Below are 24,600 nucleotides of genomic sequence, written 5' to 3'. Positions count from 1 at the left end.
ATAATAAATCTCCTATATATTATTTACAGGATAGGTAATATTACACATTTATGTATTTCCCCTACTATTTGCCATCAACCTGAAATATTCTTCTCACAATACCCTGCTGTCAAGCTCTCTTTTCCTCTGTCCCCAGTGGTAATGAACTGCTACCTCTTATGCACTCTGGAGCATATATATATATACACATATATATACACACACACACATATATACATATATATATACACACACATATATATATGCTTTTCTTTCCCTTTTTTTTTTTTTTTTTTTTTGAGATGGAGTTTTGCTCTTGTTGCCTGGGCTGGAGTGTAATGGCATGATCTTGCTCACTGCAACCTCTGCACCCCCGGGTTCAAGTGATTCTCCTGCTTCAGCCTCCGAAGTAGCTGGGATTACAGGCGTGCACCACCATGTCTGGCTAATTTTGTATTTTTAGTAGAGATGGGGTTTCACCATGTTGCTCAGGCTGATCTTGAACTCCTGACCTCAAGTGGTTCACCCGCCCCGACCTCCCAAAGTGCTGGGATTACAGGCGTGAGCTACTGCACCTGACCAGGTATTATTTTCTTATTTAACAAATGATGAACCTGAGGCACAAAGAAGTTAAGTGATTTGCTCAACAGTTACATAGCTAAGAAATAACAGGGCAAGCTCAACCTGCTTGGCTCCAGAAGCCAGGCTCTTAACCACCATGTAATGCTACCTGTTGCTGGTTTTGCTTCTCTGCCTAGCCATAATAAGTTATTAGAAGTTTCCTATCTCATGAGCTTGCTCGTTCTAAAAATAGTTAGCATGTGTACATTGCTTCCTTCCTTTCAGGGAAGCAAGATGATGGAGTCAACGTCTCTGGTGTCAGTGAATTATCTAATGACTTTAATCTTCAGTCTTCAACTGGCATTAATATAACTAAAAAGTAAAAGTAAGGCAAGATGAAAAGGAAAAGACAATTCTTTAAGTTTGACAAATTCATACAGTAGTTCCTCCCAGTAAATGAATTCCTATGAGAACAAATCTTTAAAAGCTGCATTTTTTAAACTTATCATTTGACTTGATAATTAAGGTATGAAGAAATAATCTTATCTGTTTCTATAAAGGTCAAGTTTTAAAGAAACACTAAAAAAAACCTAATAAGGAGAAACAAGCTGAGGAGGGTTTATCAAATTTTATCCCTCACTCCTGAACTAAAAATCTCACCCACTAAAGATTTGCAGACAAATAGCTTTGCAACTCTTTTAGCAGTTCTATCTAGGCTCATGTGTAAACAGGTAAATGTATTCACCTACATCAGTCTATAGGAACAGCTGCCCTTCATTTCAAAGGAAATAGTAGTGATAAAAATAATATCATAATGCCATGATGCTGACCTAGAAATTTAATAGGACTGTCCCACAATCTGTATAGCTGATGCGCTTTGATTGTTTTTGCAGGAGTGTTGATTGGGTTTGGGTTGAGTCATAAAATTGTTTCAGTCATTTCCTTTTAAAACAACCCTTCCATTTCACTTCTCAGTTTGTGAAGCACCTTTTACTACATTATCTCATTTGCCTTTCACATCAAACTCAATATGTTCAAAATTGAAATGATTTCCCCCTCTCAAAGCTACTCTGCCTTTAGTGTTCTTTATTCCCGTAAATCCACCCTCTATCAGTGTTTCTCACTCTGTTCCTCCTCTCCATCCTTCACTGCCCTACTTTAGACTCTCTGTACTTTTTAGACTTTCTCCCCTGGAACAGATGTCATCATTTCTCTTTTAAGCAGAAATGACCGTGTTTTAAAGGAAGTCTTCATGCAGAACGTTAGTGCATAGTACAGAGTGACATGAAGCCACTGGAGGGAAGGAAGTCAAGGGGAGTTTTCCATTCCCTCAGGACATTCTCTGAAAGTCCTAAAGTTTTATTGGAACATAGTTATGCCAATTTATTTAATTTTTTGTCTATGTCTGCTTTCATGTTATGATGGCAGAGTAGAGAAGTTGCAACACAGGCCATATGACTCACAAAGTCTAAAATATTTACTTTCTGGCCTTTTACAAACAAAAAATGATGACTGCTAGTCTACAAAACAGCAATAATATTCTAAATGGACTTCCATGTTGACTTCCCTCTTTCTAATTAAACAAACTATTGTCATACTCTGCCTCAAAAAGCTAATACTACTAAGTTTCTCCAAAATAAAGTTCAAATTTCTTAGCTAAGACTATCCAAAACATGACATCCAAGTACTATTCTACATTAATTTCTACTCCCTTCACAAACACTCTAAAATATTTTTCTCTTTAAATTATCTGTGCTTCCTGATACCCAAGTCATTTCTACTAGAAGGAAAAACCTCCTCCACTTTATCTTCCCAAGTTTGGTGCTATCCAACCTTCAAACTCAATACCCCTATAGGAAGAGTTTTTGAAGCTATCAGTTAAAAAGGGACCTCTTTCTTTTAATTTCCCAAAGCATTTTTATCAATTCCTATCTGGTGGGATTGAGCAATTTCTGACATATATTTAATTATGTATATACTACTATTCTTTTTGTTATTTTATAAACTTATTGATAACAAGAGGCTGACACCATTTCAATCTTGTGGAACCTACTGGTTTCTAGCGTGTGTCTTGCATTTAGTAAGATCAAGCTAAAGAGTTGCTGAATGAACAAATTTGAAGATTAATAATTATTTTAACATGTTTTACAGAGGAGAAAACTAAGAAATGAGATGTGTATCAATCAGGACAAACTGGCTTAAACTGCAGTAACAAACAACCCCCAAATCACAGTACACTTAAAAGAACAAAGGCTCATTTCTTGTTCACTGCATGTCCTTTTATATCAAATATGACTGTGTTGTTCATTGTCGTCTTTGCTGCAGAGTCCAGGCTACCAGAACAGCCTCTGTCTGAAACAGGACTGATACTCATAGCAGACACAAAGAGAAGGCATAGCGCAATATGCATTGTCTCTGAAAGCTTCTGTTTAGAAGGAACAGACATTAGTTCTGCTTATATTTCATTATATATTTCACTGGACAAACTTGATGTCAAAAAGGCAGGTAAACAGAATCTTTCCCCTATGATATGGTTTGGATCTGTGTCCCCACCGAATCCCATGTTGAAATGTAATCCCCAGTGTTGAAGGTGGGGCCTGGTGGGAGGTGTTTGGATCAAGTGGGTGGATCTCTCATGAATGACTTAGCACCATCCCTTTGTTGATGAGTGAGTTCACATGAGATCTGATTGTTTAAAAACATGTGGAACCCCCCACTCTCTGTCTCTCTCTTGCTCCCCCTCTGCCATGTGAGACACCTGCTCTCACTTAGCCTGCTGTCATAAGTAAAAGCTTTCTGAGGCCTCACCAGAAGTGAGTAGATGCTGGTGCGATGCTTCCTGTGCAACCTGCAGAACTATGAGCCAATTCAACCTCTACTCTATATAAATTACCCAGACTTGGGTATTTCTATACAGCAATGCAAGAATGACCTAATATATCCTAAGAGGGGCAACAAATATTTTTGAACAACAAGAAAATATACCACAAGGAGTTTATCTTTTTATTTATTGATTGATTGATTGATTTTTTTGAGACGGAGTCTCACTCTGTCACCCAGGCTGGAGTGCAGTGGCTGGATCTCAGCTCACTGCAAGCTCCGCCTCCCGGGTTCACGCCATTCTCCTGCCTCAGCCTCCCGAGTAGCTGGGACTACAGGCGCCCGCCACCTTGCTCGGCTAGTTTTTTATATTTTTTAGTAGAGACGGGGTTTCACCGTGTTAGCCAGGATGGTCTCGATCTCCGACCTCATGATCCGCCTGTCTCGGCCTCCCAAAGTGCTGGGATTATAGGCTTGAGCCACCGCGCCCGGCCTATTATTTAATTTTTTTTACAGCCTTCCTCCTCTCCCTCTACAAGGAGTTAAATGATTTGTCCCAAATCACACAACTAGCAAGTGACAGGATGAAAACTTGAAAGGAGATTATTTGACTTATAAATCCAGTTTCTCTTCATTTCATCATAAAGCAGACTATCAGAGGGAATAATGGAGTGACTATGAAGCAACCGAACTCTGATGCCCTTACCCAGCAGCCAAGAACATCTGAAGAGGCGGAGAACAAACGAGATAAGTGATTTCTTAAGGTCAGTTCTTTTAGTATATCAGTATTGGAGAGTCAACTGTTGTGGCCATAGATGGAAATACAGGAAGTGACAGCTTCTTTGACTGTTGATTGCCTTAAGGGGATGCTAGAAGCAGTGAGAATGCAGTAAATGGAATAAAGCTCCAACTGCATTAACTGGACTCCAAATATTATTACCAGCATTCAAGAGTGAAAAGGCCTGGGGATGCCTGATAGCACAAGGATTAGACAGACATAATAAGGCTGAGGGTGCCTTTGCTCATATATCTTTTTAAATTTATTAATTTTCCAATCAATGGCAAATTACTTCAATTTAGTCAGTATAATCAGAGCAGGTTTCTGGCTAGTTCTATGAAGAATTCAACAGCTATTGAGTTTCTACTGTTTCAGGTATTATGTTAGGCCCAGAGAACAAGATAGATATAATCCCTAATCTCATGGAGATTATAATGTAGCACAAAATACAGACATTAAGTAACACATCATTTCAAGGGTGTTGAAAACAAAAGAGGAGGACCAGAGTTGTACTGGACACTATTGGTGCTCTGACAAGATTCTTCTGAAACCCTGGAATTGTTTCTGTGAACTTCTCTCCCAGCTTCTGAGGGCCTTTGCTTCTAATTGCCTGCACCTGATCGTTTTCTGGACAGCTGCCTTCAGAACACTGGAGCGGATTGCCTGCAGGCATAGAAAGTGGGAGTTGCCTAGGAGTTTAAGTGCCCTTATCCAGTGATTGGTAGGAGAGTCTAAAATCCCAGCCTTCTTGCCTTCTGGGAAAACAAAGTTAGGGGCAACAATTACACTACAGAGTTCTCTTGATCAGGCTGAGCATGAGCCTTTGATGACTGAACCCTTGCTGGATGTTGTGGCCATTAAGAATGCACCTCACCGACCTCCAGCTATAAAGAGCATAATTGACTGATGGCCCCAGCTGCTGCTTCTGAACTCCATCATTGAGTTTGTCCCAGGGCTGCACTTCCCCCAGGCTGTTCCCAGCCAACGACTGAGTGTGGCAGGGACACTAAGACAGGTCCATTCCCAGGAGGCCCAGGATTCCTATGACAGGTAACTTTGGCTCAAGAATTACTTGAGAGCCTCAGTCAATTTTTCTTACACTGAAGAGGAGTCTAGGATGCTCCCACCACCCTTCATTGCCTTCTTCCTTCACATGGACTCAGACCTGTATCACAACCTTATGGCTTTTTCCAGCCCATTCTGATGACCCCCTGCCAATTTACTCTTATAAGCATTTCCCTGATAAAATCCTCAGATGCTTAATTCCATCTTGGCATCTGCTCCTCAGAGGATCCAGACTAACACATTGGGCTTCCCTACCCTTACTTTTCACACGCACTTCTTTATGGTTTCTCCTGCGGGCACTTGCACATGAATCCTCATCTCAGGGTCTGCTTCTCTGGAATCCAATGTAATGACAAGGGCTCCACGGGAATACATAATAAATGAATCTAATCAATTACCGTTAACAGTTGTGTTGAAGTTTGAAAGAATAGTAAACATTAATAGGCAAAAGGATGGAAGAGGCAGGATGTTCCAGGTAGAAGAAATATCATATTAAAAAGTTAGGAGGCAAGAGTGAGAATGTCAGAGTCAAAGAAAGGAGCAATTAATAATGAATGTAGTGATAGATGAAGAAAGAAGCCAACTATGAAGAGCCCGGTTGACTGTGCTAAGGAGTTTCAGCTTTCCTTAAGAGTAAAGAGCCATTGTAAGACTTTAAACAGAGAGACAAAAGGATCAGATTTGCATGTTTAAAACGTCATTCTGGAACATGAATTGCAGGGTAGCATAGAAGAGGGGAGAGCAGATAGAAAGTAATGCATTGGTCTGGTGTGGGACTAGGGTGGCTCAGACTAAAGCAGGGGTCAGCAAACCATAGCCTACAGCCTGTTTCTGTATGGCCCAAGGACAAAGAAAAATTTTTCATTTTTAAAGGGCTGTTGCAATGTACTGAATAATTGTGACCTGCCTCTTCTAAATTCATATGTTGAAGCCCTAGCCCCCAGTGTGATGCTATTAGGAGGAGGGGCCTTTTGGAGGTAATGGGTCATGATGATGGGACCCTCATTAATGGGATTAGTGCCCTTACAGAAGAAACTCCAGAAGGGATTTTCACCCTCTTTCCACCATATAAGGACACAAAGAGAAGTTGGAAACCTGCAACCCAGAAGAAGGTCCTCATCAGAACTGCCCATGCTGGCACCCTGATCTTGAACTATCAGCTTCCAGAACTGTACAAAATAAATTGTGGTTGTTTATAAGCCACCCACTCTCTGGTACTTTGTTGTAGCAGCCCAAATTGACTAAGACAATTGGGAAAACAATAACAGCAAAAATGAAGAAGAATATGTAACAGAGCCCATAGGTGGTTCTGAACCCCTAAAATATTCCCTGTCTGATCCTTTGAAGGAAAATATGTGTGGATCATGGACTAGAATAATGACAATGGGAATGGGGAAAACTGGTTAGATCAAAGAAATAGTTTGGAGGTAAAATCAATCTGTATTTTTAATCTATTGTGTTTGGGAACTGAGAGAAAATGAGGCATCAAAAAATTATCCTACATTGAAAACTTGGGCAGTTGAATGGATAGAAGTACTATTTACTGAGGGAATACGAGATGAGAAGCTAGTTTGAGAGAGCCTGCAACACACCCACACTGTATCAGAATTTACCTTTGCCCATTTTAACTAAATTCAATTCAATAGTTTTATAGTGCAGACTACACAGATGAGCAGTTGCAATCTGTCCTCCAAAGCACTTTACAGTCTTATGACAGGAAGAAGTAGCAAGTAAAGTTAAACATAACACAATACAGGCTGGGCGCGGTGGCTCACGCCTGTAATCCCAGCACTTTGGGAGGCCAAGGCAGATGGATTACCTGAAGTCAGGAGTCCGAGAGCATCCTGGCCAACCTGATGAAACCCAATTTCTACTAAAACAATACAAAAATTAGCCAGGCATAATGATGCATGCCTGTAATCCCAGCTACTCGGGAGACTGAGGCAGGAGAAGTGCTTGAACCTGGGTGGTGAAGGTTGCAGTGAGTCGAGATCGCACTACCACACTCCAGCCTGGGTGACAGAATGAGAGTCCATCTCAAATAAATAAATAAATAAATAAAATAACACAATACAGAACAGTATCAGGTGAGTGTCATAAGATAGGTACAAAATGCTAAGGGAGTTCAATGGAGCAAGAGAAAGAGAGAGATTGAGATAATATCCATTTAGAAAACAACAGAAAGGACTTCATCGATGTGTCATTTTAAGTAGTCCTTGAAGTATGACTAGGATTTCAAGAAATAGAGCATATATATATATATACACACACACACACACACATACACATATATATACACACACACACACATAAAGATAGATCTCTAACCATATATATATTCACACATATAGATAGATACCTACCTAAATAACTATATGTATATAATGATAACTATATATACATAAAACTTTAATCCCAGGGCCCCTCTTGGTGCCACTTTTAAATATCCACAGAAAATCAAGGAAAAAATTTTTGAAAATTCCGATCTTGAACATTATCCAGTTTATAACCAACAGCTGCATTTATTAGAGTCCTCCTTTCTCTGCTATCCACTTATCTTACATCCTCAGCAACTTTGAACTCTTCATCTATTCCACTTACATCCTCTCCAGAAACCTAGCTGTCTCAAAAACCTTGATATTTTCTTTCCCATGCTCCTTCTTCTTCTTTGACCAGTTGAAGCACTTGTCATCTGGTTTTGCTTCACAAAAGCCTGAGAAGTACAACGGCTGGGGCAGAATTCTTTTCAAAGGACTAAGTTTGGGGTAGGGGCAGATGGGGGGACTCACCTGTTAAGAAATACCTTTTCTGTCCTAAGAAAATAGAGGGGGCATCACTGAGGTCTGTGTTAGGAAGTTTAATTGGAAGCTGAGAAGAATAAGTAAAGACTGACAGTATGTGTAAGGATACTCTGTGTAGGTTTGTCCTACCAGGTTTCAGTAGGTGTTACAGTATGTGGTGTAGGGACTGCACTATTTGGATACAAGAGAGAAACAGAAATGACTGCACTTCATGAGCTGGAATAAGAAAGGGGGCAGGTAAAACCGGTATTTACTGAACTCTATATACCTTATTTTTGTTGTTGTACTGTTGAAGCAGTATTCAACTTTTGGAAGAAAAAGGCAGGTCATGGGGGAAAATATTTCCATCAGAGACTTATTTTTTAAAACCCAGAGAGGGATCTAAAATCAGCATATAGTTGGCCCAAGCTCTATCTCTGGGCCCTTCACCCTACCTCTGAGGACCCTACTGCACTGATAAATGAGAATTCACATTCATGCTAATGTTCCTTCAAGCCACTGAGTCACCAGAGATTCAATTATGCTTTCCACATTTTCCATCTTAAGGCAGAAATGGACTAATGCATTTTAGAAAGATATTTGGTAATAAGTCTTGAAGCTAGGATGTTTTTCATTTTAAATGTCAGGTAATTGAAAAATGTGACCATGATTATTATTAACTATATTTCCTGGTCTAATTCTATCTAAAAAGTTCAGTGCTAAGTTTCATGGCTGTTTGGAAGGCAAAGGAGATAGGGCTCCTAATCTCAAAAATAGACATTTATATAAATAGTGACATGAAAAGAAAGGGAGGGAAAGAAGGAACATTGAGAATGTGAGCAGAATGTGATACAGATAACCTCAAATGTCTCATCTAGACATCGATGCTATCATGAGTTCCAATTTTAAATCCTTTCATGATTCCAGAAGCAAAGTTAGTATCTTACTCAAACCCAGAGGTAGAGAAGTTATTAATTCCAGTATTATTTTATTTATTCCTTTTCTTTCTGTTGTGTCATTCTGGGTAAAAGGTGCGATGAAAGGAGAAAGTGTTAACAATGGGAGAAATTTGTTGCCTCTCTCTTTTTTTTTTTTTTTTTTTTCCAAACTCTACTTTTATTCAAGCACTCCATTCCCCTCGGCTAATCTAGACACCTATTTTTCTTTCTCTGACCCTAATCACTGCTATTTCTCCAAAGAATAGGCATTTATTGAGCATCTAGTATGTTCCAGGTCCTTCCAACTTACGAAGAGAAAGACTGCTTGTCTCAAGAGACCAGTAACAATAGCCCCTTGCCATTTTCAGTGTTTATTCCATTTCCAAGATGGTTCCGCACTTTGATTAAGGAAATGTGTCTACTTTTCCTCCTTTGGAGGAAATGGAGATGAGTTTGCTGTTGGAGATATTTGAAGAGGAAGTGCATTAGTCTTTGATTATTCATCCAAAAAAGCAAACTGGGGATTTTTCTTATTCTGTATGAAGTCTTTCATCTGCTTTTAATAGTCAGAGAAAGAATGAATGGCTTCGACAGAAACTTATAAACAAAATGGAGTGAGGTATCTTTAGAGATCCCCAAAAAAGAAAAAATATACATGGGCCATGTCTTATAGGTTCAGAAAACTGGCATAAATGTCAGGAAAGCTACCTCCTCTGCCCTGACCCAGGCCCTAGCACAGTGCTCACGTGCTTCTGCACACATATTCTCATGAAGCTTTCACAGCAAGCTGTGGGCTAGGAGTGCGGTGAGAGGATGTAAAACAATCTTGAGACTGTTTTTCAGCTGAGGAATCTGAGATTCAAGGAGGTTAAGTTGGGGATTACTGAAAACCGCTGAGCTAGTAAAACTGAGGTCCAGATCATCTGACTCCAGCTCCAGTGCTCCTCCCAGTAAATTATAGCTGCTACCCGAAATGAGGCCTCTTGGAAGCCCTGCTAGAGACAAACATAGAAATGACAGGGACATTTTGACAATGACCATCCAGTTTCCGCTCTACTTTACAGAAAGATCAAGTGGGAAAATGCACTAGGCTATTAGAAATTATGCCACTAGAGCATTGTTGATGAGAATTGTGAGTGATTTAATCTGCTCGGAGACTACTGAACAACATCCAACGTAAGGTTGCTATGACAATGCCACTCTTATCTTAGTGATTTTAAACAAAAATATCTCAAGGGCAGAGTAATTAGGTAAGTAGAGCAGTGAGTCTGCGTTGTTTCATGCAGTCATTTTCCAATGATTACCATTTTATTGTTGTGCCTTGTACTCTCAGGTTCTGCCTAATATAGCAAATCTCCCTAGAGCAATGAGCGTGTGCGTGTTTGTGTCTGTGTCTCTGTGTGTATGCATGTGTATGTGATATGTGGGTATCATGGGGGTAGTATTTTTAATTAGTTCCTGCCCCCCAATACCCTTTAGCAAGTGGCACCATATGGCAAACTCCCACTCAAGTGCAGATATGACAAAAGAAGATGTGGGACTGTAAGATACACGCACAAACTCAAACTACGCTTCTCGGGGGTTATGAGTACATGTATGGGAACAATATTTGCTTGTGCCTTGTTTTTTCTTTTTAAATTAAATTCAAATGCATCTCGATATTGCTTGTTCCAATTCCCTCTGACTCAGATTGTCATTTCCCAAGGCTTCTGAAAGGTTTTTTGCTTCTATTTCTAATGCCTGGCATTCCGACCCACCCAATCAGGCGCCACTGCTAACCTTCCCATCCTCTGGGCCCCGGAAATCTAGAACTCTCTCCTTGAATTGCTTATTCATCCCAGGAGAATGCTGCCAAAGAGACTATCTAATTCCCTGGGCTTTATCCTCCATCCCCGCCCAACACAATTTTAAAACCACTGGTATTTATCGAACACTCGCTAAAGACCTGTGCCAGGTCTTTAGTCGGGCACTTCAGGTATTTTATCAGTTAGTCCATCCTCGTGATAACAAATATGAGAAACTGAGACTCACAGAAGTTAAAGTCTCAGAATCACATGGCTATTAAATCACAGAGCTGGAGTATAAACTCTGGGCTGGCTAAGCCCATTCTTTCTGTTACACCATGCCGCCTTACTTAAGGAGGGCTTGTATGTTTAAGATATGAAAGGGCCAATAGCTCATTCCCCCTGCCTTGCTTTGGTATACTCTATAGCTCTTTAACAATTGTATCTATTCATTTCAACCGGTGAGTCTCACTGCTGCTTTCCTGGAGACATTTGGCAATGTCTGGAGCCATTTTTGGTTGTCACAACAGGGGAGTGCTACTGGCATCTAGTGGGTTAAGGCCAGGAATGCTGCTAGTCATCTTGCAATGCACACCACAGCCCCCACAACGCAGAATTCTCCTGTCCAAAATATCAACATGGTTTAGGTTGAGAACAAACCTGCAGATTTAGACAAATCCTGTGGATTCTCAGACCCTGGATAGTATTGCATGTACCCTCTACTTATGGAATTCAGTTCACTGAAGTCTTCCTGGTCTTCAGTCAGGTAGAACACAAGGCTATGCCTGGGAGGGATCTGAACATTTTTGTTTCATTAGAGCCCTTTGTGGGTGTCAACACACAAGAAACACTACATAGTGGACAGAAAAATAAGAAGTATCATAAAATGATGTAATAACTTTCCAGTGGACACATAGGAAACACAATATTTGTCTAGGGAATCAGAGGAAGTTGCCTTCATAAAAGTTGTGATGCTCAACCTGAGACATGAAACGTAGGCAGACACTCTTCAGGTGCACAAGTGAAGGGTCAGGTGTTCCAAGAAGAGTGCAGAATGAGTGTTATATCTTGGGGGTGTGAAAGGGCATAGCTCGTATGGGAAGAAGTATGCTCCAAGGGCCTAGAGCATGGGGGAGTGGTAAGACACGAAGCAGAGCAGGTAGATAGGAATTTCATCTTAGAGGGCCTTGTGTGGAGCTTCAATGTTGTCTTCTAGGTGTCGGGGAGCTTGCTCTACTGGCTCTCAGTTTCCTTTTAGTAAAGGCATGATTATGCCAGCCTAAGGATCAGCTATATATCACCACCCAATAACTGCTCATAAGAATATACTGATGTATTCATTTCTTAAGGCTGCCATAACAAAATACGGGGTGACTTACAATAACAGAAATTGACTCTCTCAAAGTTAGAAATGCTAGAAATCTGAAATCAAAGTGTCAACTGGACCAGGCTGTCTCCGAAGCCTGTAAAGGAAGATCCTTCCTTATTTTTCTAGATTCTGATCTTTGCCCGCAATCCTTGACATTCCTTGGCTTGTAGATGCATTGCTCCAATCTCTGCCTCCATTGTCACATGGCATTCTCCTTCTGCGTCTGTGTCCACATTTCTCTCTTCTTATGAGGACACCAGTCATATTAACTAAGGGACCACCCTAACCTGATATGACCTCATCTAACTTGATTACACCTGCAAAGATGCTATTTCCAAATAAGGTCACATTCAAGATGCTGGGATTTAGGACTTAAACGTATCTTTTTTGAAGGCAGAATTCCACCCACAACAACTGACTAGGTCATCATAATTTCCTGCTTATAGAGGTCAAGCCTCTCTGACCTGGGATTAACAGCTTTTTGCTGGGACCACTGATCAAAGGACACTCTACGTCCAATTTTATACTTGTGTTACAGTCTGTGAAATGAGACAAACAGAACCTGTGCAAGTTCAGAGAAATCAAAGGAAATCATGTTAGAGACAGACCAACTACAGTGATACTTTACAAAGTTGAATCTGATAGAATAAATTGTGGTCCTATATTTGCAGGACTATCATCCCGGCTTTTTTAGCCATGTAAGATGTGCTACAAAGTGTTTTTATTCCTAAAGAAGTGGTCCTACAGGGGAGATTAAAAGCAGAAGTTATGATCAGCATTATCTGAAACAATGCAGCCACAATTGTCACTAGGTACTGCCTTTAGAATGTCATTGTTGTTTTGTTCTGTTGGTTTTCTGTTTGGTTTCCAAAGCTGTCATCCAAACACAAACATTGCCCTCAGGAACATCCTGTAGTTTGTTTCATGCCTCGTGGGACTCTAGCTTGTCAGAAAGCACAGTGCAGTGACTAAGGGAATAGTAAAGCACATTGGAATGGACTCCAGTCTAAGAATTTGGACTGTGTTGGAACTGTCATGAACTGCCATGACCTTTAACAAGTCTCCTTCCTCTTCTAAGCCTGTTTATCTATCTAAAAATTAGGACTATCACTTAACAGCATTATGCAAAACTGATTTCTCTAATGTTCAACTTCGGCTCTAACCCAGAACTTGATTATAGTTAGCAACGTGGTATTTATCTTTCATTATTGCCCTAAATATAATCTCACCTCATTTATTCCATGTAATTAATCACTAATTCTTCTTTGTACAATTTATTAACTTTCTTAAGGGGAAGTTGACATCTTGCTTTAAAAAAATCAACCCGGATCATCAGGCATATCCCCCCATATATCTCAATATCTATTATCCCTGCCCAGTCCTCAAATTTGACCCCATCCGTATAAGAATGCCTCAATACCAAGTGTTCTCTGAGCAAAGTGAACTATGCTCTAAAAAATGAAGTTATAATACATTCTTAATCCATTCAGTTTACTGTTATGTGTCAAAAGGCTCAAGGCAGTGCTTCTCAATGTTTATATGGCTCCAGGACTGAAACCTCTATCTTCCCACTTAAAATAAAGGGCACACACATGGGAAACTTGGCAACATTAAGAAGTCTCCCAACTTTGTTTTCCATCCTCTCCTCCATGCCCTTTAGATATTCTGATGCCCCTTTAGCCCCATGAAAATCAGAAAAGAACTTGATACTATTTATTTATTTTTAAAAATGTTGCTGAGTACTTACCCTAGTACTGGGATTACAAAGACCAATCAGATATCATATTCAAATCAAGAAGACCACAGTCTAGTTGGGGCAAGAAGTCAAGAAAATTAATAAGATGCCACAGGAGTGGGACAGTTGAGGGCTCAGATAATGGTCAGTAATTTGCCTCTAAGGATGTGACTCTCGCATTGAGTTCTAAAACACAGTCAGATGTTTCCAAATATGTAACCTAAATAAAAAAAAAATTTCAGACAGGAAGCATTCCACGGAAAGGCAAAAGGCATTGAACTGCATGTGTATTCAGAGAATGGTGAACTGTTTAGATCATGAGGCAAGAGTAGAGCAGCAGGTTAGTCTACATGGTTTGTCTATCAGACACAGCAGGCTAAGAAACATGGGCTGGGCACGGTGGCTCACGCCTGTAATCCCAACACTTTTGGAAACTGAGATGGGCTGATCACCTGAGATCAGGACTTTGAGACCAGCCTAGCCAACATGGCAAAACCCTGTCTCTACTAAAAATAAAAAATTAACTGGGCGTGGTGGTGTGCACCTGTAATCCCAGCTACCTGGGAGGCTGAGTCAGGAGAATTGCTTGAACCTGGGCTGCAGAGGTTGCAGCGAGTCAAGATCACGCCATTTCTCTCCAGCCTGGGCAACAGAGTGAGTCTCCATCAGAAGAAAAAAAAGAAAGAAAGAAAAGAAAAAAGGGAAGGAAGGAAGGAAGGAAAGAAGGAAGGAAGGAAGGAAGGAAGGAAGGAAGGAAGGAAGGAAGGAAGGAAGGAAGGAAGGAAGGAAGGAAGGACAGACTTGTTCCTCGTTCACCTTCAGGTTTTATGCTTTAGAATGATATCTCTGGTAGAACTGCAGTAAGAGAATAAGAGTCGAAGCCAGAAAACAAGAAAATGACATACATCTGATCCTTATTTGGAAATAGCATCTTATTAGTGAGGAGGGTAAGGAGAGAAAATAGAGGGAAGGGGAAGTAAGATCCAATCAAAAAGCTTTGAGTGAAAGGGAGGGATCTTAGATAGGCACACAGGGGAAGCATTCTAGGAACTGTCCTGGATGCTGATTTTACTTCTGGACAAATTGAGATTGAGTTGTCTGAATATTGAGTGGAAATACTCATGGGGTGTTGGAATTTGGGAGAGAAAACAGGATGGGAAATCTTAATATATGTACTATAAAAGTTATTTCCCTCCTCTCATTTCCTTTGCTCTTTCACTTTTCTAAATCCTGTTTATCTTTACGAAGATCCAGATAAAGTTTCATTTATTCTTGAACTTTCTCTCAAATACTCCAGTCCATGCTGATCTTGCTATTCTTTAAATTCGGTTCTGCTTATAACCAACACTATGGCAAAGTACATCCTTATTATTTAATTATATTGTATATGTTCATACAATATATGTGTACACATATAATTTATTAATGCATACAGTACATACGTTAGTAAAAATATGTACATTTAATTATATTGTATGTGTTGATTTTGACTTTCTGTAAGCCACCTTTGGCAACAGGCTCAAACCCTAACATTTCTTTTCATGGCTCAGGGCAAAAATACAAACGGCAGCACACATATTATGTGTCTAAATCAGCCTCTGGTCCACAGACTCCTAGGGGTCCCTGAGTCCTTTTTAACTCTGTTGACATTTAAACTGCTGCTTGCAAAGAAATATTGTATAAAGGTGCTGATATCTTTGCATGAATCGAGGCACCAAATTGTTCTTGTAGTCATATTCTTTACTCACAGAAAAGAAATAAAAAGCAGGTTTCTCTAAAAATTTTCCTTGGTAAAAACAGTAAATAGTAAAATTAATTTTATTAAATCTTAATCTTTGAGTGCTTGTCTTTAAAATGTTCTGTAAGATCTTTTAAACATACTGTAAGATGAAATGGAAACTTCTCATAAAGCACTTTGCTGCAGCCTAAAATAAATGTTACCTGCAGGAAAAGCACTTGTGCAATTGCTTGAGTGGTGGGGTGACTTACTCCTCATCCCCCATTTTTAAGAAATATTTTCACCTGAAAAAATGACCAATAGACAAACTATAGCAATTTAGACTTGCGTATTTGTTGGAAATTGTCTCAAATATGAACTAAATGAACCTGTCACTTCAAAGAAAATAACTGGCAGTATTTGTTTCCTAAGATAAAATTGGACCCTTAGTAAAAATAAAATTATAGAAAACTTGTATCGTTACCATGAGCTTGTCAGCTTCCCTATAGTGAATGACTTTTCTGATGAGATGAGTGGTTATATTAGTGTTTTCTTTTCTTTCAGGGTTGGTACTTAACAATTAATGGATTTTTAAAATATTGTACAGCCTAACAATGAATTAATCCAAAAAGGATATTAAGAAAACAACTTCATTTATAATAGCATCATCAAGAATAAATACTTAACAAATAAAATTAATACACACATGAAAGACTTATACACTAAAAACTAAAAAACACTGATGAAAGACATTAAGGCAGACACAAATACATGCAAAGATATCCTGTGTTCATGGATTGGATAAATTAATATTATTAAAATATCCATACTACCTAAAGAGATCTACAGATTTAATGCAATCCCTATCAAAATCTCAATGCTAGTTTTTACAGAAATAGAAAAAACAATCCCAAAATTCATAGGATTTTAGGAACTACCAAAGGAACTACCAAAGACCCTATATAGCCAAAGCCATTTTGAGCAAGAAGAACAAAGCTCAAGGCATCATACTTCCTTATTTCAATATAGATTACAAAGCAACAGTAATCAAAACAGTATGATACAGACATAAAAACAGGCAAATATACCAGTGGAACAGAATAAAAAGCCCAGAAATAAACTAACCTACACATATACAGTCACGAATTGTGACAAGAGTGCCAAGAACACATAATGGAAAAAGAGTAGTCTCTTCAATAAATGGTGTTGGGAAAATTGTATCCACATGGAAAAATTAAATTAAATTAACCTCTTATTTTATAACCTTACAATACAAACAAAAATCAGTTCAAAATGGATTAAAGACTTAAACATAAAACCTGAAACTATAAAATTCCTAAGAGAAAGCACAGGGAAAACCTTCCTGACATTGGTCTTGGCAATGATTTATTGGATATGACACTGAAAGCACAAGCAACAAAAGCAAAAATAGACAAGTTACATCAAACTAAAAAGCTCCTACATAGCAAAGGAAAAAAATCAACAATATAAAAAGGCAAGTTATGGAATGAGAGAAAATATTTGCAAAGCACATATCTGATAAAGGGTTAATACCAAAATATACAAGAAACTCATGCAACTCAATAGCAAAATAATATTAATAATAACCCAATTTTAAAAATGGACAAAACAAACTGAATAGACATTCTCCACAGAGGACATACAAATGGTTAACAGGTACATGAAAAGGTGTCAAACAGCACTAGTCATCAGGGAAATGCAATTGGAAACCACAATGAGGTACCCCCTCACACTTTGTAGAACGACTATTACCAAAAAACAAAAGATAACAAATGTTTATGAGGATGTGGAGAAAAGGAATCCTTGTAAACTGTTGATGGGAATGTAAATTAGTACAGCCATTATGGAAAGCAATATGGAGGTTTCTTAAAAAGATTAAACATAGAACTACTATATGATCCAGCAATCCCACTTCTGGGTATATATCAAAAGGAATTGAAATCAGAAGCTTAAAGATGTATCCTCATTGCCGTGTTCACTGCAGCATTATTCACAACAGCCAAGATATGGAATCAACTGATTGTTCATTGACAGAATAATGGATAAAGAAAATACAGTGTATACATGCAATATTTAACCTTAAAAAAAAAAGAAGAAAATTCTGCCACCTGTGGCAACTTGGATGAACCTGAAGGATATTATGTTAAGTGAAATAAGCCAGATACAGAAGAACAAATATTACATGATGCCACTTACACGAAGAATCTAAAATAATCAAACCCACAGAAGCAGAAAGTGAAATGGTGGTTGCCAGGAGACAGAGGAAGGGGAAAATAGGGAGGTATTAGTCAAAAGGTACAAAGTTCCTGATGTACAAATTGAATAAGTCCTAGAGATCTACTGTACCATATACTCCCTATAGTTAACAATATTATATTTTATACTTAAAAGATGCTGAGGGTGGATCTTATGTTGTGTTCTTATCACATACATACAAATAGTAATAATAAATAAAAAGGTGGGAGAAACTTTAGAGGTGATGGATAGGTTTATGTCGTAGATTGTGGTGATAGTTTCATGGGAGCATACTTATCAAGTTGTACACTTTAAATATGTACCACTTTTTACATGTCAATCATACCTCAATAAAGTGGCTGAAGAAATATCGTATAAGGAAATATATCAATGTTTGAGAGATCTGTGTAACTCGGTGAACCAATATTTACCAAAAGACTAATTAATGCATAATGTAACAAGTATTAAAATTTATTTGACATGGTTTCAGAATTTACACTGGGAAATATCTTTAAGAAATTACTCTTTGTCAATTTTGGTATGGAAGCAAAAAAGAATATACACAATTATGTAAAAAGGCTATAAAAATATTTCTTCTTTTTCTAACTATGTATCTGCGTGAAGCCATATTTTCTTCAAATATGTCAATTAAGACTACCTACCACAACAGACTGACTGCTGAAGTGGACAGGAAAATCCACTGTCCTTCTTTAAAGCAGGTGATAAAGTTGCAAAAATGTAAAACAATACCACTCTTCTTTCTAACTTTTTGTATTGAAAAATACAGTATCTTTCTTAAGAATATGTTATTTATATCAACTATAAGTTCTGAATTGCTTTTTACATAAATACATTATAAATATTTAAAATTTTTAATTTTGCTTTTTAATGTGATAAATATAAATAGATATTACCCACATATAAACAAGCACTTTGGAGGTCTTCAATAATGTTTAAGAGTATAAAGGGGGCCTAAGCCCGAAAACTTTCAAAAACTCCAGCCAACACACTATTAAATAGAATATGGTCTATTATCCTATCTTGACAATTCAGAATTAAATTTAAAATGCTTCGACTCCTCAGAAAACTACCTTGGAATATGAGAATATGGGGTGAGCCAGCCATTACCCCCCAGCCTGAAGCCTGTCCCCCTTTTCTTCTCCATGGACTACAAGGGGTCTTGAGGGTATGCAGGTGAATACCCAGATCACAAGTCCAAGCAGATATCCACCTGCTGCAAACAGCTACCTATTGGCCACCTTTCGGGCCTAGGGGTATGCATATCTACAGCAACATCCACTCTCAGAAAGACAGACACTTTGAAGAAACCTATGTAGGCCCTGGAGGCAGGATTTGGACCATTTGGGCAAGAAATCCAAGGTACTCACAGCTTAGTCTAGATAGAAGGCAAAGGGGCACAGGTACCAGCTGGGCCCTTCTCCTCTACCCTTGTAGATTCTCCACTCCCAGAGGAACATAAGTCAGAAAAAGGCCATAGCAGAGCCCTTTGAATCAACAAAAGACCTCTTCCCTCTTTTTCTTGGGTCTAAAGGCAGTACTCTGTCAAATCCTTTATTGCTTCTGACCCACAGTTTTCTCTCTATAAACTCAGATGGTCAGACTAAATTCAATGTTGTACCAGTCCTTCAAGACTCTGTCTTGTTCCTAACCCAAGGAAGGTAGCATTAAGTTCTTGCTGAGTAATCAAAACTAATCTGTAAAGCATAAAACACTCTAAAAATTGGATACATTAAGTGAGCTTGATAGAAGGGAACCCTTTCTTTCCCACCAGTAAACTAAAATGGGGAACTCTAAAGCAACTCTAACTCTTCCTTTTTACTAATCTTAAATTCCAAATGTTAATGAGAGATAATCTGTCCTTCCCATAATGTTTTCTCTGTGAGTCCTGCCTGTCAATGGAGTCTTAGTAAAAGCAAGTATAGGAGTAAAAATGTGTCATCTGAAGGGTAATAAAAAAAAACTAACCTCATTCAGCCTTTATATATTCTACTTTAACAGTCTGTTATGGCTTCAGCTGCTGGCCTGGAGTGAGCAAAATAATTCAGTTGCATATAAAAGCAATTTAGGGCAATGATCAGTTGCATCTATCTCCGCCTCCTCCTCTGAATTCTTCCCCTAACTCATTCTCATAAATCAAAGTTAAACTATTTCCTCGGTGCTTCCATAACACCTTAAACTTCTATTAATAGCATACATAGTTTTTTCCTGCTTGTTAGAGTTATTTTTATATGCCTTTCTCATCATTACATTATTAATTTCTTTAGGATGATGACTGTGTTTCCATGATTCCTTTTCTTCCCAATGAGTTGGAATGCAATAATGTTTATTGGCTTGAAGTAGTCACATAATTTCCACTGACTGCAACTGTGAAATATCTGGAAGAAAGTGATGATGATGTTGTTGCACATTAAATTATGTCAAATAATTACTCTTGGAGATGGTCCCAATTTGTCTACTTGGCAAATATGTATTCATCCTTTAAGACTTGGCTCAAGGATCTCATCTTGACCCAGTACAATCAACCACATATATACATATATATACACACACATACATACATGTATTTGTATATTCCTGCCTATGTTCACATAAAATTTTGGCAGATTCCACCAAATTGCCCTTCAAAAAGGATTGCACAAAATCGATTGTGACTTTTCCCCCACACCCTGGTAGTACTGTTTATTATATACTTTATTTTTTTTCCATTTTGATGGGCAAAAATGACATCCCATTAAGGGTTCTTTAGTTTATATTTCCTGAATCATGAGGTTTAGTAACTTTTTAATACATATACTGGACACTTTAGAGTCTTTTCTTTTTAACTAACATGTTATATGCTTTCCTTTGGGGTTCTTTTTCTTTGGCTATTTGTCAAAGACAACTTGACTCTATTAAGTATTTGGCAAATATTTTTGCGAATTTAAAACAAACTGAAAACAATCTAGGTCTCTATCAATGGAAAATGAATTCATAATTTATGGTATAGGTATATCCATACAATGAGATACTGCTATGGTTGAATGTGTCCCCCAAAGGTCATGTGTTGGAAACTTAATCCCCAAGACAACAGCCTTGAGAGGTGGGATTTTTAAGAGGTGACTAGGGATGAGGGCTCTGCCTTCATAGGTAGATTAATATCACTGTGGTAGAAATGGGTGAGTTATCACAGGAGTGGATTTCTGATAAAAGAATGAGTTCAGCCCCTTTCCCCTCTTTCTTGTGTGCACTCCCTCACTCCTCTGCCACCCACCACGGAATGACAAAGCAAGAAAACTCTATCTGGATATGGGTCTTTAACCTTTGACTTTCCGGTTTCAAGCGCTGTAAGAAATAAATTTATGTTCTTTATAAGTTACCCAGTCTGTGATACTCTAGTTCACAACTGTTATAGAAGTTATTGAAAAAGGCAATGGACTGATTTGGAAAGATGCTCAAAATATATTGTTAAGTGAACTAGAAAATGGCAGGATTATATATATAGTAGACTCCCCACTAAAGCACTTATGCACATACTTATATCCACTCGTGAATTTATGGACAATAATAGGATGCGGATGTGGATGTTTCTAGTAGACAGAAATGGCTTTGAGGGCAAGGTTAACTTTTACTTTTTATTTTTTACTTTTTACTTTTATTTTTGTATAATAGCATGTATTACTTTTGTAATAAAAATAATTAATAGTAACTTTGTAACATTGGCTTTAAAAAGTAATTTGCTTTTTAGGAGACACAGTAACAGATGAGTCAGGTTCTTTCTTCTATACCATGCTGCCTCTGAGCAGAATCAAGGCTTCTCTGCAGCACATTGACGTTCCCAAGGGCAGGCTTTAATGGCCCCCCTGCTTTCCATCAAACAAAGGGAAACCTCTGTGAGAGGTGGCAGAGAGCCATGGAAGGGAAGGCAGAAGGCTGAGACAGTATCTGAGGATGAAGCATCATCAACCATGAGGGTGCACATTGCTTTCTCTTACTAATGATGATAACATCAGCTCTCATTGTCTGACAAAACTGAGGCTTTTCAGAAACTGCATTTCCCACACTGAGGTCAAGATACTTCTATTGCCAAGGAAGAGTAAATGGATAGGAGGAGGCAAATTCTCCAGAGATGAGGAGAGTGCCGGAAGTGGAGGTAAGTGAATTATGGGCTGATGATTCAGCAGCAAATCACCCATGGAAATGTCCCACCCACCACCAGAGGCTGATTATTTTTCAAGGAACTTTGAGGTGGTTCAAGGAACCACCTATGTTCCTCAGGAGGTGGCAGAATAATGTGTGTCTCAAACTTTACTTCCTAAGAATTCCTAACATCAGATGTGTCTTCCTACAAATTGAACTTGGTGTCTCGTGTTTTCTTAAAATCCACGATTTTTGTTTTTTATTTTTTTATTTTTTTATTTTGTCTTTTGATTTTTAAATCCTATTCTATGACTCATCTGTGTTGGTTATAGTAGAAAAATTTGTATTCCCTGTATTTTCAGTGATATCTGTTGATTAGGAAAATGAGCTGTGTGTATTCCCTAAAGCATATTCAATTATTATTGGATAGAAAGGAGGTTTTGAATTAGGCATACCTGGCTTTGATCTGCTTGTCACATATTTTTGCTCATGTCATTTAATCCCTGAACTGCAACTTTCCTAACATCTGTAAAAGAAAATTGCAATTTCATCTCTCTCTAGAATCTTATGAAAACTAAACAGAAAAATATATATATATCTCAGTACCTTTCACATAATGGGTATTAATTTAAATGCTACATTTTTCACTTTAAAATTGTCTTAAAATCTGAAAAAAAAACAATATGTATGAGTTCTACGTTACTTTGAATTTGTTCCAGCAGTGTACTTAATAAGATAGCAGCGGCTTAAACAGGATGGAGTTTAATTTTTCTCTCATGTAAGAGAAATTTGAAGGATTATAGTCCAGGGCTGGTTTCCATAGAAGAGACTCAAAATTGCTTCTGTATTTCTGATCCGCCATTTTTAGCACATTGCTTTCATGCTGAAGAGTGCCTAATGGCCCATGATGGCAGCTTCAGCCACAGCTATCATACGCAAATTCCAGGCAGAATAAAGAAAGGTAGAAGGAAAGGGCAACACACAATTTTCCTGATTTGATCATGACCCATTATATGCTCATATCAAAACATCACATGTACCCCACAAATATGTACAACTAGTATGTATCTATAATAATTAAAAATAAAAACACTTTAAACGAAGACTGAGAAATATAATATTTTAATTAGGTACAATGCTGCCCCAAATATGTTAGTAAGGATGAAGGAGAGAACTGATATTAAGCAAGCAATCAGTAGTCTCTGCTACAACTAGCTATTATGATACACTAATAGCTAACACTTATTGAGTGGTTACTATTAACATAAGCATTTGGGGCTTATGATGTAGGTACTCTCTTCTTCCTTTTAGAGATGATATAACAGAGACTTAAAGAGGACAAGTTAATAAGCAGCAAAGCAAGGATTTGCACCAAGGCAGGGTGTCAAGAAAGCCAACTTTCTTAAGTGGGCTGACTTCCAGTGCTATGGCTGGGGATTCTCACATACGGTTTTAATAGATTTTCCAAATACCAGTAGGAAAGTTGAAATTCTAAAGCATAAAATGGTCAGTTATCTGATGGAATTGCTGCTGCCAATCAGTCATGTGTTTGAAGATACTGGTTTTGCTAAAGGGATTGGATCTCTAGCTGGCATTTCATTCTATAACTATGACTAAAGCATAGCCAAATATAGTCTCCAGTCTTGGTGTTTCGATCTTAAGGAAGAAACTTTCTCTGGCTTGAAGGCAAGTTATATATATATTCATTCAGTCTTGAGTTCATTCTTTCATTGTACCATTAAGAATTTTTGGATTGGTTCTATTTAAGACCCTAGGAATACAAAGATAATAAGGCAGCATCCCTATCCTAAAGGCTCATAGATAGAGCAGTTGATTTTAAGTAATTCAATCACAACCCAAAGGAAGAAGGTGAATATAGTTAACAATAATGTGTTGTATATTTCAAAACAGCCGAAAGGGAGAATTTTAAATGTTCTCACCACCAAAAAATGATAAATATTTGAGATTATTCATATGCTAATTATCCTGATTTGATTATTCCACAATGTACACATGTATTGTAATATCACCTTGTACCCCATAAATATATACAACTATTATTTGTCAATTAAAAATAAAACTCAAAAAATACATTTTATATTGCAGCCCCATACACTTCCTACTCACACAACACACTCAAAATTTTATGAAATATTTATTCTTACTCTATGGAATGTACTCTGATATTTTCTATGTATTCTACTCTGTTCTCCCTTTTAATGTGGAATGCCATAACTAAAATTAATTCCAGGTACTGATGAGTTGTGACCTATAATTTTAAGAACACACATCTATGGAAAAAGAAAGGCCATTAAACTGATAAATTCAATATGATATGGAAATACTTCAAAAGCTGTATGAACAATGAGCCCTTGAACTGCAAAGAAAAAGACTAACTCTTCCTGGGGGATGTTGGGGTGGGCAACATTAGGGTGCACTCTGAATTGAGTCTTAAGGGATAAAGGGGAAATTGTCATGTGGGAAATGGAAGGAAGGACATTCCGAGCAAAGGAAACAGCATGTGATTGGTGTGTAGGTGTGAGAGAGAATGGTAGAAAGCCAAGCAAGTGAGTTCAAGTATTGCAGGAAGGCTAGGGAGAATGCTGGTTTGGACTTACAGGAAAAGTACAACTGTGCTGTGAAATGGCCTTAAGTAGACTGGATACTTCTCAGAGTTCAGA

At 38.1% G+C, this 24,600-nt stretch overlaps 1 long non-coding RNA gene across 1 annotated transcript in view; it reads left to right on the top strand.

The window, feature by feature from the left end:
- Window positions 1–3,922: 3,922 nt before the first annotated feature.
- LOC105492938 (uncharacterized) overlaps window positions 3,923–24,600 on the top strand; it is a 117,375-nt gene continuing 96,697 nt past the window's right edge. Inside the window, exon 1 of the long non-coding RNA XR_011610589.1 lies at window positions 3,923–4,124. This is a non-coding gene — a long non-coding RNA (uncharacterized lncRNA). The remainder of the gene's footprint in view (window positions 4,125–24,600) is intronic.

This window comes from Macaca nemestrina, chromosome 1 (assembly GCF_043159975.1).
Source record: "Macaca nemestrina isolate mMacNem1 chromosome 1, mMacNem.hap1, whole genome shotgun sequence".
Taxonomy (NCBI): Eukaryota; Metazoa; Chordata; class Mammalia; order Primates; family Cercopithecidae; genus Macaca; species Macaca nemestrina.
This window is presented reverse-complemented; position numbering and strand designations above follow the sequence as displayed.